The sequence below is a fragment of the Lycium barbarum genome, chromosome 5, assembly GCF_019175385.1.
Source record: "Lycium barbarum isolate Lr01 chromosome 5, ASM1917538v2, whole genome shotgun sequence".
Taxonomy (NCBI): Eukaryota; Viridiplantae; Streptophyta; class Magnoliopsida; order Solanales; family Solanaceae; genus Lycium; species Lycium barbarum.
The window spans coordinates 122,381,816-122,398,604 of record NC_083341.1 but is presented as its reverse complement, the minus strand read 5'-3'; the positions used below and the strand labels follow the sequence as shown (position 1 = coordinate 122,398,604).

At 35.1% G+C, this 16,789-nt stretch overlaps 2 long non-coding RNA genes across 4 annotated transcripts; both read left to right on the top strand.

The window, feature by feature from the left end:
• The first annotated feature begins 4,572 nt into the window (after window positions 1-4,572).
• On the top strand, window positions 4,573-8,049 carry LOC132641333 (uncharacterized). 2 transcript variants are annotated; one of them, XR_009582817.1, is made up of 5 exons: window positions 4,573-4,718; window positions 5,786-5,980; window positions 6,060-6,170; window positions 6,832-6,897; window positions 7,581-8,049. It is a non-coding gene; the product is annotated as an uncharacterized LOC132641333 (long non-coding RNA). The 2 variants fall into 2 exon arrangements; XR_009582816.1 differs by having other exon boundaries at window positions 4,573-4,777.
• A 1,180-nt stretch (window positions 8,050-9,229) lies between these two features.
• LOC132641332 (uncharacterized) lies at window positions 9,230-15,407 on the top strand. 2 transcript variants are annotated; one of them, XR_009582815.1, is made up of 3 exons: window positions 9,231-10,005; window positions 14,638-14,802; window positions 15,007-15,407. It is a non-coding gene; the product is annotated as an uncharacterized LOC132641332 (long non-coding RNA). The 2 variants fall into 2 exon arrangements; XR_009582814.1 differs by lacking the exon at window positions 14,638-14,802 and having other exon boundaries at window positions 9,230-10,005.
• The last annotated feature ends 1,382 nt before the right edge of the window (window positions 15,408-16,789 follow it).

Genomic DNA, 16,789 nt, shown 5'->3' with positions numbered 1-16,789 from the left:
TCAATTCAGTTTTTTCCATTGGAGATTTCGATGATTTCATCAGGAGCCTTTGAAAACTCCTCATCTACATCTTCATCATCGTGTGTCCCCTTATTACCCAATTCATTTCATTCATCAAAGATCACATGCACACTTTCTTTCACACACTGAGTTTTTTCGTTGTGGACCTTGTATGCCTTGCTATGAGAACAATAACCAAGAAATATTCCTTCATCAATTCTTTGCGTCAAATTTTCCCAAAGTTTTCTTACCATTGTTGAGAACAAAATATTTGAATCCAAAGGCTCTTAGGTAGGTTTTCTTGGGCTTTCTCCCATTTAGCAATTCATAGGGAGTCTTCTCAAGCAAGGACCTGATCATGAATTTATTAGTCACATGGCTAGCAATGTTAACAGCCTCAGCCCAAAAACTTTTGGACACACCACTTGCTATCAGCATTGTTCTGGCCATATTTTCAAGTGTCCTGTTTTTCCTCTCCACTACACCATTTTGCTGAGGTGTTCTGGGAGCAGAAAAATTATGACTTATACCATTTTCAGCACAGAATTCTTCAAATTTGGCAATTTCAATCTCAGTACCATGATCAGATCTAATACTTACCATTTGATTTCCCCACTTCACTTGAATATGTTTCACAAAGGCCACAAACACAGGGAAAGTTTCATCTTTAGTTCATAGAAACAGAGTCCAAGTGAACATGGAATAGTAATCCACAATCACAAAGATATACTTTTTTCCTCCTCTGCTTTGAACCCTCATTGGTCCACACTGATCCATGTGAAGAAGATCTAGTGGCCTTGAGGTGCTCACTTCCTTCTTTGGTTTGAAGGAGGATCTCACCTGCTTTCCTTTTATACAAGCATCAGATACCTTGTGATCTTTAAACTCGACATTTGGCAGCCCGCGGACTAGGTCCTTCGCAACATGCTTGTTCAACAGAGAGAAACTTGTATGTCCTAGTTGCCTGTGTCACATCTTAGCATCATCATCTATGGCACTAAGGCATGTCAAGTCACCACCATTTAATGAATCAAAGTCTACAACATAGATGTTCTTGAATCTTTTTACTATCAGCACAACTTTACTAGATTTGAGATTGGTGACAGTGCAAGAACAAGACAAGAACTTCACTTCATTTCCCTTATAATAGATTTGGGACACACTTAACAAACTATACTTCAAGCCATTTACATAATAGGCATTTTCAATCGCATAGGAGAGTGTCTTGCTAATTTTGCCAATGCCAAGAATATATCCTTTCTTACCATTTCCAAAAGACACATTCACACCTTGGAAGGCCTTAAGTGAGAGGAAATCATCATTTCTTCCAGTCATATACTTCAAGCAGCCACTATCCTGTACCATTTTTGACTGCCTCCTTTCACTTCAGCCTGCAAACAGAGTCACTTGTTAGATTTGGGAACCCAAACCAACTTGGGTCCCTTATACTGATAAAACGGGTGAATTAAGCTTCTTTTTACCCATGCAGGCAGCACATTTTTCTTTTTTCGGGGACCAGGTCCCTCAACCTTAGACTTCTTTTCAACAAAATTCTTATTTTTCTGCAAGGACTGAAATTTGGCTTTACATGTATTCTTGTAGTGGCCAGTTTGGCCACATTGAGTGCACAACCAATTATCAGTTACAGTAACATACTTGCTATGGGGATTGTAGGGGGCTTTGGCCTTTTGAAAACCAATGCCTTACCTTCCACCCTTACTTTTATACATAGCAGCAACCATATCAGAGGACCAGGTCCAATGAAGTGACTTGTCACCCTTTTCAGATCCTCTTGAAGGTTCTTATTCTTCTCTAGCTCAGCAGTGAGACTTATTTTGGTTTTCTTAAGCTCATTTTCAAGCTTAAGGTAAGTCTCACTGGCCACTTGTTTCCCTTTAGATGGAGTGTTCATCCATTTTTCCATTTGGCTTTGTAACAGAGAATTTTCTCTAGTTATACACTACTAAAAACTAGCTATTTACCTACGTGGGGTTACTGAGGGACAAATTCTATGTAGCTATTCCGAGGGACTTTGCCATGGTGTACCTCGGAAAATTCAAATATTTTAATTTTTTATTATTTCTTAGAGATACCGAGGTGCGTCCCTCGGTAAATTATATGACTTTTTTACAGTCAACATTTATTTGACTATACCGAGGGACTCTCTCGGTACATAATAAAAAACAATTAAAATTTCTGAGAGAGACCCTCGGTAATATAAATACAAACATTCTGAATTTCTTTTTTCCTGTACCGTGGGACACCATCAGTATATTAATAGAAAGTAAATGAAATTAAATAAAATGTACCGAGGGAGTCTCTCGATAAAATAGATATAATTATTTTGAGTTTTCCTTTTTAAAGTACTGAGGGATGTCTCTCGGTATATTTAATTATGTAAAATTGAGTATTTACATAATTATATATATATATATATATATATATATATATTATTTTTTAAATATATATATAAATATTTTATATTTTTTAAACAAATAATAGCGAGTTGTCAATTGATAAGTCCCTCGGTAATTGCTTAAAGGTTTACTTTTTCCTTTTTCAGTTACATTACCGTTCTAGACCTACCGTAAGAAAATTTAGTAGTACCACTTATTTATTGTACTAAGTTGGCATTTGGCCATGAAAACCAAATACTTTTCACGTTATTTGAAATTTTGGAGTTGGAGTTGAAGTTAGAGTTAAAGATGGAGCTGCGTTTGGTTAGAGTTTTGCAAAGTATATTTGGTTGTTTGAATATATTGAAAGTGAAAAAAGTGAAAAACATGTTTCTAGGTGTTTTCCAAATTCCAAATATAACTTGGAATTTTCATGGTCAAACGTTGATTTTCAAACAAAGTGAAAACGTTTTCTGGGAAAAGGTAGAAGTATATTAGTGGTATTCTTAAGTAATATTATTGTAACTTATAAATTGATAAATACACTAAGTAACAGTCAATCATTGGTATCTTTAAGAAATATTATTTATTGATTAGCCTATACGTCAATATTTGCAGTAATTGAAATTGTATTTGTGATATTCTATCATGTTACAACCACTTAATGAGTCTGAATGATTATTAAAGATCTATAGCAAAGTCTTAAATCATTAACATGTCAATTAAAAAAATTCTATAAAGATGGCAGCTCACCCCTTCCTCCCTTTAATCATCGCTATCGCTACGGCATTCCCCATCATTATCAATTATCATCATCGCCCACCATTATTAACTATCTCTACTCACAATCACTGCCATTGTCAATTACTACAATCAACGTACGTTGTCACTAGTCACTGTTTACAATCACCATCACTAACCACCGTTTCTACAATAACCATCGTTCATGACTACCTACAATCACCACCATCAGTCACCACTATATATTGTTAATCACCGTCATCATTCACCACTATATATCGTTAATTACCGTCATCATTTACCAACACTATTATCTATCACTATCAATCACCACCACCAATCACTACCATCAACTTCTATTACCGGCATTCATTACCACTAGCTACTACCCACAATACCACCATTAGCCGACACCATCTTTAATTGACACCCACAACACCACAACTAGTCATTGCTACCACCAACCTTCATATAATATTTTTAATTTTCTTTTAATAACATATTAGATTAAATTTGTATTGTATTAAATTTCATACTAATTTTTAAAAATAAAGAATATTTTACACATTCAGATGTCGGAAAACAAACAGTCTTAAGTCTTAACTCTTGATAATGTGGTATTCAGACCTTAATACAACATCTTAGTATTCATATCTGTATTTAGATTTAGACATATAATTCTTAATGCAAATCTCAATATTCAGATGTTCATTCAGATTCTGACATCTTAATCTTAATAAAAACAAATGAGACCTTAGTGAGTCTTTTTGTGTTTGGAGAAAACTTGATTTGACATTTTCAAAAAAAATAATAATATATTTTTCACTCTTTTAGGATAAATTCATCTTTTATTAAAAGAACCTCAATTTTGTCTTAACAAATACTCCACCCGGATAAAAAAAAGAGTCCACTTAGTCTTTTTTTCTTAGATAAAAAAAAGAGTCCACTTATCAAATCAAGAAAAAATTAACCATGTTTTTCCATATTTGCCCCTATGAAGTGTTATATGATCAAATCCCAATGCTTATTTAATTAGCGGTAATTTAGTCAAATTACCTATTTTTGTCTAGGAGTTAGTGTTTTCTTTAGAGGTATGCAAATGGCTAAGTGGATTCTTTTTTGATCCGGAGGGAGTATAAAATATATTTTGTTAAGTTAAATTTTTATTCAACTGGTTGTTCGATCTAAAGCGGTTCTGATTTAAATTATAAATATTTAAAGTGAGTTTTTCGTAACTTTTCTACATAATTTTACGGTTATTATCTAAATTTAAAAAAATTATTTACTTATTATCTCCAAGATTATAAGAGATTTTTTAATGCTATATACTGAGAGACAAAAATAAAAGCTGAGAGAAAACTTAAAAGGGAAAAGCACAAAAGCGGGAAACTTAAAGCGCCAAAAATTTCAGCAAAAAGAAAGAGGGAACCTTTTCAACTTAGGTTTTTCCACTTCTTTTTCCGCAAAAACCTTTCCACTCTTCTTTTTCACTGATCCATTCCATTTTCACGAAAAGAAGTGAAAAAAGACAAGACTACGAACAGAGGGAAGCTAAGATTGAAGTTGCAACATATTCAATTGGTAATTAGAAGCTTTTCTTTAGATCTTCCCCCAAACCCCTTTCTATCAATCCACACCAGGTATAATTTTCCTAATAGCGAAATATACCCTGAAATTCTATCTAATTTGTTCGGAATTGAAATTTATTTGATCTTAACTGTGTTAGATAATCCTTTTCTGCCTTTTTATTTTGAATATCTAATTCTCGTGTTTTTAGGGCATTTTTCTTATTAATGTAAATACGTGAAATTTCAGATGTTTGTGTCTTAAGTTTGCATCTTTTTGTGATTTATTTTTTGTTTCGGAAATTAAGGTTTCCAATCACATAGTTCTTTTTCTGATTTTTTCTGGGTTTGACATGCAAACTGTGTTGTTCTTTAGGGCATTTTTTGTTATACTGAATGTATATAATCGAAATTTCATATTGTCTGTGTCTAAAGTTTTCATTTTTTTGGGACTTATCTTTGTTTGTTGAAATTAAGATTTCCAATTTTTTGTCTATTCACGACAATGTCACTTTCCCCTCTCATTTGGATTATGAAAAATTGGTTGCAAATTATGGAGATCCTTCTAAGTTTCTGAAATTTTAGGAATTCACTTTACAACTAAACATAGTCAGCATAATATTTAAGATATCTAACTGTGTTATTAATTAACCCATAAAGTATAAATTTTATTGCCAATTGTAGTTGCTTAATTTGCAAATTGTGGTTGCTTAATTTTCAGCATCTTTCCGTTAGAGTTCTTGCCTTCGGTATTGCTGCAGCTGCTGCTGAAAAAGAAAGACCATAACCCTTTCGCCGTTGCCCCCGCCAGTCGTGGTTCCCTTCTCTCCTTCCCCTCCCTCTCCCCTAACCCCAAGAATTTTATTAATTTTTCTTTCAAAGTCTATGATGAACTGGTGTGGTTTTTTCGTAATGAGTTGGTTTTGTTCTTTTAGATCTTTTTCACCCTCGTCTCTGTTTAGGGGTTTGTTTTCTAATTCCTGAAATCTTTGTACTTTTTGTTTTGTTGTTGATTGAACATTTCCTTTACCTCTTTTTCCGGTTGTTCCCTGCCTTTTATGTGATTAAGCCTTTTGTTTGTAGACTATGAGGAGCTCAAAAAAGGGTCAAAAGCCTGGCTGACTTGGGACAGATTACTGGAAGGAGCTTAATCAATACTGGGTTACGCCAGAGTTTCAAAAGAAGAGCGCCAAGACAAAGGCAGCTCGAAAGTCTAAGAAGGGTGGCTCATTACACCCTTGTGGTTCAGTGTCCATGGGGACTGCTCGGAGAAAATTGGTATGTGTTTCAGCATTTAGATGGTAGCAAATATAAATAATGACTTAAACAACATTACCTTTGTTTATTTCATTTGCAGGAAGTTTCTCTTGATAGACCACCCACCCGTCATGAGGTATGGAAGAAGACCCATACGAAAATCGAAGATGGAAAAGAAGTTTGGGTCGAGCCATGGGCAGAGGATACCTATGTAAGCTCTAAACTTACTTGGAATATATTTGACTAGTAATATTATTTTATAGTTCCTGGTAAGAGTTAAGACTCTACTTCTATATTTTGCTCTATCAAATTGAAAACAGATGCAAAATTGTGTATTTCAAGACGTTCACTTCTTATACTTACCTAACAGCATGCTTATACCACGAAATACTCATTGACTTACTTTTTTCACCTGAGATGTATACGGGCCTTTTCTACCGACACTGCAAATATATGTGGCAAGATAGCAAGAGATTACAGCTGTAAAACCTGAGATATTTGTTGATTAATGCATCACGCATCGTTAGCCATATATTTCTCTTCTGATTGTTAAGGCATGTTAGAATTTTATCAAACTGGTGATTTGGCTTTTGCTTATTTGGTTCCAATAGACAAGAATACTTGTGTCTAGTAAGGCTAGGGAATAGGAAAAGAAAAAGACTATGGGAAAACTTGAAAATGGACACGTTATGACAAGCCTTGTATGAACTGTAACCTCTTCTAAAGAATTGAAGCTGCCATAGGCTATACATCCTCTACCCTCTGAACTTTTGGTTTATTTCGTGCAGTTATTCTTTCATTTATATAACGATGTTTATAGCAAATTAGGAAATGTTGAAATATTAATTGTCGTCATTGAATGTATTGTGCAGGAGGTACTTCCTAGATTATCTCCTCGTCTTGGTGTTGAGGCAAACTAGAGCAATGCTTGATTTTTGGTAATACTTTTCTGCCATTTATCGATGATTTTGGCTATCATTTCTTACCTCCCTGATCCATAAAAATGAACCTTGTCTATTAATCTTTGCTGAAGGACAAATGTATTTGTTAACTGTCACTTAGTCTTACCTACTTTCTCAAATTGAAATCAAATGTAAAACTGCAATGGCATACATTTTCTGATTATCACTTCTCAGTTTCTTTTTGCACTATCAAATTCAAAACAGATGCAAAACTGTGTATTTCAAGACGTTCACTTCTTATACCTACCTAATAACATGCTTATACCACGAAATACTCATAGACTTACTTTTTTCACCTGAGATGTATACGGGCCTTTTCTATTGACTCTGCAAATATATGTGGCAAGATAGAAAGAGATTGCAGGTTAATTACCTTTGAAGCTTGAACATTTCATACTTATATTAGTCTTATTCACATTGACATAAACCTGCTTTGAAAATATATGTTGACAAGTGAAAACAAGATTTATCTTGCATGACACCTTGGTTTAAGATTCAAATATTCTGAAACCTTGGAGATTCTGCCCATCCGAACATCGGCTGGGCAGCTTGCTAAAAAGCTACTCAAGTAAAATGAAGTTATCTTGTATTGTTTTTTTCCCTTTTCAGAATTTCTTTTATATCGTTTGTTTATATTCTAAAGTTTACTTTTCATGTAGAATCGATATAATCTGGAGAGGATGTAGAGGTGAGGTGATCAGAAGCATGGAGACGATGAGGATCAGGAGAATAGAGAGCATCGAGAGGCAGAAATGGAGTATTGGGTGTCAATTGTTATTTTTTTTTACTTCTGTTATTTTGGATTGTTTGAAGTCTAGTGGGATGCTTTTGATATGTGTTTGCATAATGTCGAAGTTGTTTGGATATGTACGATGTTTGTTGGCTTAATTTTAATGCTTGAATCATTTCAGGGTATTTTTATTATTGTTTTGATGGCTATTATTGGCTTTTTTTTTGTTTCTATTGAAATCTTTTTTATAGCAGGTGGTACAGTAAAAAATAGGTACTGCTTGCCAAAATAATACCAGAAATACTGAGGGACTTACTGATAGAGTCCCTCGGTAACAAGTGTAATTGCAAATCTCAGATTTTCAGGTTACCGAGGGACATCCCTCGTTAATTTTCAAATATCAAAGTACTTTGAATTTACCTTACCGATGGACATTCCTCAGTAAATGAAACATATAATTGTTAAATATTTATATTGATCGAGGGTTGTCCCTCGGTGTATTTAAATTTTTTAATTTAATTAACATTAATATATCGATGGATGTCCCTCGGTAAATATTTATCAATATTATATATATTTTTTAAGTACCGAGGGGCGTCCCTTGGTATATTTAATTTTGCATGAATATGAGGGAAGGGAAGTACCGAGGGATGTGTGAGGGTCTCCATCGGTATTTGCTGAGAGTGTCCCTCGGTATTATTTACCAAGGTTCAAATTACCTACAAGCCTAGTACTGATGGCGTCCCTCGGTAAATCTTGGTTACCGATGGACGTCCCTCGATAAATTCCATAGGTAAATCAGGAATTTTTAGTAGTGTTACTTCCTCAACTTGCTCCTTTAGATCTACAACAGTGACTACCAAATCATCCCTTACTTGTTCTAATCCATCAATCTCTTCAGTTAGAGCATTTTTCTTATTAATAAAGCTATGATAGGCATCAATCAACACATTTGCTAAAGATAAAAATTTTTGTTAGAGTAACTTTTCAGATTTTTCTGAACATAAAAAAAATTTACCTCATCTTTCTCATTGTCATCATTTTCTTCAGATCTAGCCATGAGTGCAAAGATTAAGTCATATTCTGAATGTTTAGCCAGCATGGATGTGTCTTGTAGACACGTGATTTTTGATCCTCCCGAGACGTTTTCACTGTCTTATTGACTAATTTTCCTTTTTAGTCTAATATTTTACATTTTTAACTTTTATATCTTTTTTAGTTGATTTTTATTAGAGAATTTGAAAACTGCAAAAAAAGTCTCATTTTTATATGTTTTGTTTTAATTTGCAACAAAACAAAGAAAATTTCCAGAAAATATATGTTTTATCTATTTTAGTTAATTCTCAAGTTAAAGATTGTAATAAATAAGTATTGACTAACTGAGTATTTTTAATCTTGCTTTTTTAATTAGGAGTAGTATTTTCATCAATTAAAAAAAGAAGAAGGGAGAACCAATAATGTATTGCCACTTGGCAAAATTCTATCTTATCCACACAAAAGCACATTCTACTTGGGAAGGAAATATTTCATTCTTCCTTCCCAAGATATTTCTATCCACACCAGCATTTTGAGAAAAAAGAGAATAAAGAAAACACATTCAAAACCCTACACCTAAACACACTATAAATAACTAAATATAAAAACTTAATGGATCCCAGAGGCTACACCCATAATCAGCCGCAACTATTCACGTTTTCAAGGATACGATAAACAAACACATAGCATAATCATCCGAATAAGACCTACATCACCATAACCATCCTAACACCTAGAACCCACAACATCAGCCGCATTAGCCATCACCCTAACACAACAATCAGCCGTAGACTAAACACCTAGAATACACAAAAAAACTTCAGCCGCAATAGCATTCACGTAGATACCAATCAGCCGCAATAGCAACTCCTCTTAAAAAATAAAAATAAAACGCACCACCTCTGAGGCACGACAAAAAAGCCAAAACAACCAAAAACAATGTAACAAAAAGAAAAAACAACCACCCATCGCAAATGGCCATGGGATAACCTTCAACCAAACAACCATGAAAACACCACCCGTTATAGCTCCATCAGTGAAGTAACAACTTAAAAACTCAACCTTTAAACACCATTTGGCTTTACCTTCAAGCTCCCATAACCACCACCACAAAAACTCCATTAAAACCAGCTCAAAAACACCATGAAACATCCCTGAAAATAGCTTCAACCTTCACCCCAAAACAGCCACGTAACCACCGCTGTTGAGACGTATCGGAGTAGAGAGGTCTGTTCGAGGTTGCCGGCCCCGGGTTCGAAAGTATGATTTGAGCACTGTCACGTCTGTTTTCTTCTTAATAAATTGCAAGATGCTTAAAGGTCCATTCTTTACTTGTATTTTTGCAATTTTATAAGTTTCTTTTTTTTTTAATAACTTGCTTCATTAAAATTCCGTACGTTTCTCTTTGAGGAAGTAAATTTCATGTTCAAAATTGTCTCAAAGTGTTAAAATGTGGAATGTGCTTTTACCTGTATGTTTTAGTCTTAGCTATAGTAGTTTTTGATTAGGTATGCTTTTAGATATATAATAATGTTTCAGTGACGTGTTTTTCTTCATGATTATGAATCTGGGGATTGTTTAAGTGTGTTAATGAGCCAACATATTAGTTTAAGCTTATCTAAAAGTAGTTTTATAATGGTAAAATAGTGGTTTAAGGTTTAAAGGTTTGGAAGTTTTGAAAATTAATGTGGAAAGTCTTGAAGCATAAGTGACAAGCATATTAGAGCTTCCCATATCTCTTTAGCGGATCCACAAGATGAAACACGATTGTCATCTGGCCCAATACCACAAATCCAGATCCTCTTTGCCTTGTAGTTCTTCTCCACAAATTTTCTGTCAATTTTAGAGTATTCTTATCTTGTTTTTGGAACTGACTTTGAGATCTCTGAATCAAATCTCTTAGGGATAAAAGGACCATCACAGATGATGCCCCAAAGCTCTGAGTCCTCAGCCATGATATAATCATGCATCTTAGCCTTCCACCACCCATAATATTTTTCATTAAACCGTCTCGCCCCAAAATTCACCTTAGGCGTAACAAGCATCCGATGCTATAAACAACACCAGAAGCATCTTATAAAATCAATAAATGTCTAATCTCTTTCGATAATCTTTCAACAATTATATAAATACGTTATAAATAGCTAACTAACTCATGATCACCATCAAATAATAAAATCAGCAGAAATGTATCGTTATAAAACGTAGCAATACCCAAAGAGTCAAGCAATGACTTCAACAACTACCCACAGAATTAACATCTATCTATGAAGCCTCTAAGGTGATAAATAAAACATAATCTAACTTTAGGACGCAGTCCGGAAACTAAAGTAATAACTAAGATAGGATGGTGCCCCACAAACAAGCATGTGGGCTCACCAAATAGTCCAGAAAGTAGCAAGCTCTCTTAATCCGCGCACGTATCACGAACTCACTCCTCAACGTTACCTAACACACCATAAAAAATAACAATGGTATGCCTGAGTACTGGGTACTCAGTGAGTGTTTCCGGGACAATATCAGTAAAACAGTGTCAATAAAAGCAGTTTGAAATTCAGAGATTGAATAAATCATCAAACTTAGTAACACTATTAATGAAAATCGTTAAAGGAGAAATAAATCAATTTCAACTCATTACGTCATTTATCTCATTTAAGTCTTTAAATCCTGAACTCAAGATCATGAACCAGCCACTCACAGGCAACTAAAGTATAACACATGCCAATACAGGCCCAAATCAATATAACGGAGGGACGACCATTTAAGGTTCCCTAAACTGCATAGAAGCACCACACCAGGTTTGTCACCCTCGACGACTATCCTTCCTCCCGAATATCTAGGCAAGATCACATTGGGGTTATGAACCCTCAATGACCAGTCTTCCTCCCGAATAGCTAGGCAAATACCATACCGAGGTTTTCGATCCTCGATGGCCACTTTTTCTCCCGAATGGTTAGGCACACCCCACTAGGATTCATAGTGTCTATCCTTCCTCCCGAGTAGCTAGGTGAAACACAAACAATAGAATCATGAAATAATAGCCGAATTACAAATCATGGAATAGGAGCCGAATCTCAAATCATATCATGATAGCCGAATTGTTCATTAAGGATCATGTTCATCAACCCATTATAGGGGTACATCAGGTCATTTCAATTTTTAGAAACCAGGTTCACTTCTTTAAAAAAGTTTCAAGTTCAACACAATCCATTATAGAGCATTCACATGAGATAGTCAAACTTTCCAATTATCAAGTCTAAACATCCCTTATGGGTTAATTCGAGTTCGAATACCAAAGTTTTATATCTCAAGTGTTCAATCATCCTTTAAGGAGGAAAACAATCGTGAATACGTATATATAATATAGCACAAACAAGGTTTAATGTGGGCTTGTTCCTCACGAACACAAACCAGCACCAAAGAGTTCATAAAAACCGATCGAAAAAAGTATATCCAAAAAGAGACATGCCTGTAATCCCGTTATAAGCTAGCAATCGGATTCTTCCAAGTTCAATAGTCACACTACAATGGTTTCTAAATGACAAAGTTTAGAAATTTAACTAATTCTAGGGATTTCTACCTTTATTTAAAAACTAGGGCTTTGCTAAGCCTATAAACGAGTTCTTGAACCCTTTCATGAATCACTAATAGATTCCAACCTTGTATAATTTTCTAATCTAACCCAAACTTTATTAATACTCAGAAAAATTCAGAAACTTTACTTCTTATATGAAATCCACACGCTCTTATCTTCTTCTTCTTGAGATTTCAAGAACTTAGGATTTTAGAGAGATGATTTACTATCAAGAGGGGATGCATATGGTGAGGGAATATCAAGATTGAGTAGGAACTCACCTTAGGGTTAGAGAGACTTTTCTAGGGTTCTTTTCCTCAGAAATATTGGTTTGGAATGAAGTGGGAAATAACATAACGAGGTAGGATTAAAGAAAATTCAGAACCAGAAAAATATACCCCGATCCGCGTTAAGCTCGCGTCGCGGGTGCAACGCGAGGACTGGGATCCGTGTTGGCCACACGACGTGGCTCCAACACCTGATCACATTCTTAATTGTAGGTGGATTTTGCGCGATGGGCCCGCGACGCACACTTAAGGCACGCTTCCAATAATCGATATTCGCTCAATAAAATGATCATAACTCCCTGTACGTAGCTCGGTTTGAGCACCACTTTATATGGTTCGAAATGTATTTCAGAGACCTACAACTTTCATGTTTCTAGTTTTCCCAAAATCGCAACACATATACTTGAAAGCTGGACATAATTGAAAACTGTCTTAGACGAATTTCAGGATTTCTAATGAACTTCCTTATCTCGTTTGACCCCGAAAAGATCATTTAACACCTGTACCCATCCCGAAAGTATCTATATAGCTAAGATGACATCTAAACCCCGATTATTTCACATTCACAACTAACTCGAATTTACGGGATGTTACATAAACCTTGAGGGTCTTGTAGTTGACTGTCCTTCCTCGAGGTTTGGTGGTGTAGCCATGACGAAGATCCTTTCTAGGTGTTAAGCTTTTAAAAAGAACTTGTTCTGATACCAATTGATAGAAACTAAGTGTCCACCAACAGTATAGAGAACCATATTCTCTATCCGTTCCCTCAAGTAAACAAACAGAAAGTAAATAAGACAAGATATTTACGTGGAAAACTCCTTGCTCAAGGGATTAAAACCACGACCCACCAGAGTAGGATTTCAACTTCACTAAACTGAGCAACCTAAAGATTACAACCTTTTGCAACTACCTCTTAATTCCTCACCCCTTACAATAACTCTATTATATGCTATAATCCTTGACTAACTCTAGCCAAACAACCAAACTAACCTTGACTAACTCTAGCCAAGCACCCAAACACACTTTGACTAACTATAGCCAAGAAACCATAATATCAAAGGTTGAAACCTTCCTACAATGACACTTCTCGAAAGTAGAGTAGGATTACAAATGAAGAACAACATGGCAAAGACTTAACAAACCTAGGACTTAAAGCATCTTCAACTATTAGGATATGGTCCTTGGATTTGTTGAAGCTTTGTTCTTGCGAGCACCTAGAGAGCAGCGGCAGCTACACTTGGAAGAATGTGATTTTTCAGATTTGAAGTGTTAGTAGCATTGTAACATGTTGTATATATATATTGGGGAGCATGTAAGAAGCATGTGACCATGGATAGGGACATATCATCTTTGGTATTGGCCTTTAGCTGTAGGTTTGGCCTCTAGCAAACTGCAGTTGTGCTGCTGTGCTGCTGTGGTTCTGCCAGTCATCACAGTAACAGTAACGCAGCTTTACAGCTATAGCGCGTTGACTGTACGACATTCAGTGGACCTGCTCGAGTTCCTGGTCCCTCAAGTGTTTGTTAAATCATCAAAACACAAAATGACATAACTTATCACTAACACAGTCAGATGTGGATCAATGCATCATCTTCGTCACGAAGCATGGTGTCCAGAAGCTCACTCTAGATATGGCCAACGATGAAGAATATCCATTGCCTTATAATAGCATGTTTACTTGTTCAACATTGACACATTTGAAGCTCTCGAGGTGTATCTTTAAAGTGCCCTATCTTACCCAATTCCCTAATCTTGTTAGCCTTCAATTAGAACATTCTGAAGTATTAGAAGACAGTGCTAGTCTTATTCTGCTAGTGCTTGAGACTTTGGATTTAAGATTTTGCATTGGTGTTGATCGGGTTAAAATTGGTTCTCCAAAACTTGTGAACTTGTCTATCGTTACCAGCTATACAGTTACATTTGAATGTTTTAATGTGAACCCAATATTCGAAAGCATTAAGCACCTCTGCTTGAACGGGTCATCCCTAAAGGTAAAGATAGGCTGTGCTTTGTTTTTGATTTGCATCTTTTTGCAATATGGATTAAGTGACTTAACTCATAAATGTGTTTTTTTTTCATTGCTTTTTCAGAACTTAGGGTCGTTTTTTGTGCCAGATTTTCTTGATCTATCACTAAGCCTGCAAAGCCTAAAAATATTTGACTTGAAGATTTCTGTTAGACGTATTTCATGAGCCCTTTGCCTATTGCGGAATTCTCCCAGCCTTTATGAACTTGACATAGATGAAGGTGTGAGGGTAAGACATATTGTGACTATCACAGTGTTGTGGCTGAGCCACCGAGCCACATCGGCTCAAGAGTGGTCAATTAAACATCCTTTGCTACAAAAATTATATTGTGTAATAGGTCAAATATTATTTAATATACATATATTTTAATTTTTGAACGTCATCAGTTCTATGTAGGTTGACTGAGTTGGTGCTATATGATTCTTTCTTTAGGTTGATGAGACAGTGTATGAGAGAACAAAACTGTTTGATTACTCGTCGAAGGCAGAAAACGAATTGAGAGACCCTCTGAGGATGATTATAACAATAAGGTTAGGGAAATTCAAGGGGGCAACTACTGAAATGTACCTAATACAAGTCATCCTTGCCCATTCTTGGAACCTTGAGAGAATGATCATTGAACAGATTGGGGAAAGTAATGCCACAAGGTGTAATGAAACTTTGAAGAAGCTGATAAGCTATCCTCGAGCATCACCAAAAGCAAAAATTAAGTACTTAGACTGATACGAGTGGCGTATTATGAGTTATCGGACAAGTGCATTGATTTCATATTTTGACAGAATATTGAATCTGCAAATCTATCATATGATCTAATTAACAGAGTCTCTTTGTCTTTTTGTTTTTGGGGGTTTTATCCTGGAGACTATTTGTTTTTGTTTTCTGTTGTCCTACTTCGGAAGGTTAAACAATTTCATTCATCTAGACCTTATCCAGTCATATTTGATCCAATTTTATTATAGTAACAGTAAACACAACATCGTATTAAAGTAAAACCATCCTTTGTAACAGCTAGTTCTTGTTCCATCAGTCATAAACTTCAATATATAACAACTATTTTAAAACAAATTACTTGTCCTGCACCGGGGTGGATCTAGTTTCGAGTTCGGCAGAACCCAATATCTCTGATCTAATTCATGTATTTGTCTTAAGAAATTTAATATGTACAAATTATTAATTTAAAATCCAGGAACCCCCATACTTCAAATCTTGGATCCCTCTAGTCACGTGCATATTTCATAGCTAGCTATTAAGATTTGCGCTTTTATGTTGACCAATAAATGTTGTTTGCCATTGATTTGGTATGTTAGCCGACGTGTTAGTCTGTGTACTTTCTTCTTGATTATTTTTTGCAAACCTTGTTCATGTGAAGGATTAGGGTTGCCTTATCCATCCTCGTAATATCTGCCAGAATTTGAAATATTGAAGATAAATAGTTTAAACTCTTTCTTGCTTTGCATTTAAATTACTGTGTCCATTTCTTGGTGGTACCTAGCACAGTGTCCAATTTGAACAGGGTCACTAGTTCCATAATCATTGTGCGATTAAAACCTTCGACAGCAACTAAATGGTTAAGTGCACCATTTTCTGAAACAGTTTTGTATAGTAATGTTTGAGAAGAATACAAAAATGTCAATGATTATATAGTACTTCAATGGTGTGACATTTCTATTTTTTCAGGTAGTTATAAATATGAGACTCGCTATGAAACTATGGAGGTTTTAGCTTGTTATCTTTTCAAGTGTGTAAATTTTCTTTCTTCTTTCGATTACTACCATTATTCTTGCGGGACTTGTTCGATGACGTATGCTTAAGGTGTAAGGGATATAGTTAATATGCCCTAGATCCAATCTCACATATGATGACCTGAACATAGTTTTTGTGAACATTATTTGAAATAAATATATGTTATCTGACATTCTCTTTTCATAGTTATTATCAATTGTTTGATTAATATGATAAAGCCTTTGATTAAGTTTTGAGACTTATCATCATGATGGAGATTACGATAATGAGAGTCACACCCCTTATAACTTAATCTAAAATTATTCTCGACTGTAGGATCATTAATTAGAACAGTGCTCAAGTTAGATCAATATGTGTGGTGGAAATTATGGGATAAAGAATAGCTGATCTCATTTACTAAATCACATACATACTGATGCATGTAGAGATATGATCATTGGACTGACTTATTCGATAATTCCTCATGCTTAAA